Source organism: Nuphar pumila, chromosome 8 (genome assembly GCF_984573655.1).
Source record: "Nuphar pumila chromosome 8, dmNupPumi1.hap1.1, whole genome shotgun sequence".
In the NCBI taxonomy this organism is placed as follows: Eukaryota; Viridiplantae; Streptophyta; class Magnoliopsida; order Nymphaeales; family Nymphaeaceae; genus Nuphar; species Nuphar pumila.
In genome coordinates, this window is record NC_143256.1 from 106,696,907 (window position 1) to 106,700,827 (window position 3,921).

Consider the following 3,921-nt stretch of genomic DNA (forward strand, 5'->3'; position numbering starts at 1 on the left):
TGCCTTACTGTTTCTCCGGCAGGGGGTGGCCCCCTTGTCTTGTTGATTTCTCTGACAAGGGGTGGCACCCCTCTTCCTCACTTGTTTTCTGGTAGGGGGGTGCCCCCCCTGCCTTGTGTTTTCTGACATGGGGTAGCCCCCCTTGCCTTGTTGACTGGTTTTTTTTCTTTCTGGCAGAGGGTGGCTCCCCCCCTGCCTTACTGTTTTTCCGGCAGGGTGTGCCCCCCCTTGCCTTACTTGGTTTCAGTCTTACTACCTCTTATTTCAATTTCGTTCACCCGAGGTTTGTGTTTTCCTGATAGGGGGAATCACCCTCCTTGTTATCGGGTAATAAACTTCATTTTAACACAGTGTCTCTTGCAGATTTCGCTTGTGCCCCACCACCCGTGGTAAGTGACAAAAACAATGCAAATCAGGTAAATACCCGTGATGAGTAAGTGATGCAAGCACATCACATGTTATTTAATTTATTGGATGCAACATTTTTCTGTTCACACACTCACTTAGTTGTGAATATCTAGGACTGCTTTGATGGAGTTTGGAGATCATGCTAAGCATGATTTTAATGTATCCATGTGAAATTGTATAATGAAAACATGCTTTGAATGAATATATCGTTTTATAGAATGTGATTTCATATTTATAAATACCCTCGTGATGTGTATAAATATGATATGATGGTGTTACACATGAAAATCTATGCATTAATTAAAACAAAAAATTGCTCACAAACAATCATCAAACAAGAATTAATATTACAACGGGTACTTCATAAATGATTATCGATTTCATACAAAAGACTACAGTGTCAACAAGTCAACGATGAATATTAGTGTGTGCGTCAAGGGTAGCAGCTACGGTGAAAATGAACATGACTACTACAGTGTTATAGAAGAAATAATGAAATTAGCTTACTTAGGCACAAATAATAGTGTAACTTTATTCAAGTGTCATTGGTTTGATCACACAGCAACAAGAGTCAACAAAGTCTTGAGCATTGTGGAGGTGAATCATAAATCACGGTTTGGAACATATGAACCATTCATATTAGCCTCGCAAGTTCAACAAGTTTACTATACTTCATATCCGAATACAAGGAAGTCAGATAGAAATGAATGGTGGGCAGTTTGTAAGGTGAAGTCTAAACTATACTCCGAGTATGATCAGTTACAGGAAGACAAGATTGCTGAAGAGGGTGATTACTATCAATCAGATGATATGTATGACTTCTCTTATGGTCACGATGTCGCACATGGTATGCATGTCATATCTCCATTGTTCGATGGCACATGCATGAAAGAATGTGATTCAAATGATATACCAAGTGGATGCAGGCTCAATGAAGAAGAAGAAGATGACGAAGAGGAGGGGGAGGAAGAAGAAGAATATGAAAGTCAAACAAGTGATGAGAAAGCATTCTCGAGCTAGTGAAATACATCTTGTAATACATACCGCTATTTGATGTGAATGTCTTTCATAAAGTCTTTTTTAATTTGAATATGTAAACATGCAGATATAGAGTTGTATAACTGATCCAATTATATTGGAAGTTAAGGATAAGTTATTCATGATTAGCAAGTGATGTCACATCTTATGTTTTAATGTATTGCAATATTTGATGTGAATGATTTAAATGTATTGAAATATATTGCAATGATTTGAAGGTATTGAAATGTTTGAATGTATTGCATGACGTTTTTTATTTGTTAGAATATGGTTCGTGGAGGTCACAGTCATTGAGCACCCAGTGGTAGTCAGTCTGAGCCTTTATCTTCATGGGTTGCTTCGATAGGTATATTATTTAAATAATTGTATACTTGATTAGTTTAAATGTGCATTGTGTAAATTTCTAACTCATTGTTTTATAGGTGTTGTTTCGCTTACACACGACCCAACTACGTCGGATGTAGGGTCTTCTCAGTGTGACACACGACGAGTAATTCAAATAGTGTATATCGATAGTCGATCGTAAGTATTTCATTGTCACTTATCCAATACTTAACTTATAAAAAGTGTATATTGACTATCGATTGTTAATGTGTATCAATTCATATGCAGTGCAAGGTTTGAGCAACAAGAAGTAATACGAGAAATTATGAAGTCATTACTGCATCATCTTCTAGGACCGGTAGCGTAATGGAAAGAGTACCCGAGAGAGGTGTTGGACAGATTAATGTCCTCATTCATGGTATGCAATCATTTATTATAACAAGAGGCATTTCGTATTTATATGTGCTAACTTTCTGAAAGTATTTTTAAGCTTTATATCGCTTCGCGACTGCAAACGAGAAGAAAGATGCAAGGGTAGTGTGGCAGAAGGTGGCTGCCAATCAATTAGTGGGATAGATGATTCACTGCGATGGAAGGGCCATGGGCCTTCTACTGTCAGAAGAGATTATTGGGAGGGCATGTGCGACAAGTGGGTGAGCAATGAATTTCGAAATTGCTCAGCAAAGGCTGCACAAAATCGAGCAAAGATGCCCGATGCCCATCTACACACAGGTAAATCTAGGACTTTTGGGAGCCACCAGAAGAAAATGGTAACTCATTAATATATATAAATATATATATAGTCAAATTTTTAAGTATTTATGCATACTTATTAATCAATTTTTTTATCATTTAACATTGCAGAAACAGAAAAAGGAGACATTGTGCCTTACAAGGGTGTGTTTGTTGAAACACATAAACGTAAGAACACGAGAGATTTTGTATCAGAAAAGGCAAGAGCGACATCGGTATGTATTTATTATATTAATAAACATTATAATATACAAGTTACTATGAATTATGTTATCATAAATATTATAATTATTAATTATTAATTCATATTCTAATTATTACTTTGTAGGAGTCATACGAGCAGCAAATGGTACAATGATATGGCGATGACTCCACTCAGCATCCACCTTTTGATCCTGCGACATGGGTGACTGCTACTGGTGAACCCAAAAAGGGTCGTGTATTTGGGTTTGGGAGTAACATGAACACTACAACAGTCATTGCCTCTTGCAGCCATGGCTCTCAGAGTTCTCCCACCAGCATCAACTCCCAACGTCTGATTGACCCTGCTATGTCTTGGGATGGTGTCTGTCAGCGTCTTGAGAACAAAATGCAGTACTTTTTAAATGAAGTCATTCCCAACATTGTCCGTAATGAGTTGAACAACTTTTTTTAGGACAGGAGAACTTCATCTGCATTCAACATGAGCTTTGGTGTACGTCAGGTATAAAGATTCATGTCATTTGTTTCATGTCGTTAGATTTCAAGCTAGTATATGCATGATTGAATAAATATATGCATGATTGCTTTACTATGAATTTTTTTAATGCCTTATAACACATATATGCATGATTAAATCACTATAATTTTTTTTACTGCCTTTGAGCTTGATACGCATGATTGAATCACATATAAAGTTTTTTGACTGCCTTAGAAAATATATGAGCATGATTGAATCATTATATAATTTTTTGACTGCTTTAGAACATGATACGCATGATTGAATCACATATAAAGTTTTTTTATTGCCTTAGAACACATATGAGCATGATTGAATCACTATGACAGTTTTTTGACTGCCTTATAACACATATGTGCATGATATTAGCATATATGAAAGTTGTTTGACAACCTTATAACACATATATGCACGATTAAATCAATATGAAAGTTGTTTGACAACCTTAGAACACATATATGCCTGATTAAATCAATATGCAAGTTTTTTGAATACCTTATAACACATATATGCATGATTGAATCACTATGAAAGTTTTTTTACAACCTTACAACACATACAAGCATGCTTTCATCACTATGAAATTGTTTTACTGCCTTAGAACACACATATGCATGATTGAGTTACTATAAATTTTTCCTTAGAACACATTTATCCATGATTGAATCAATATGCAAGTT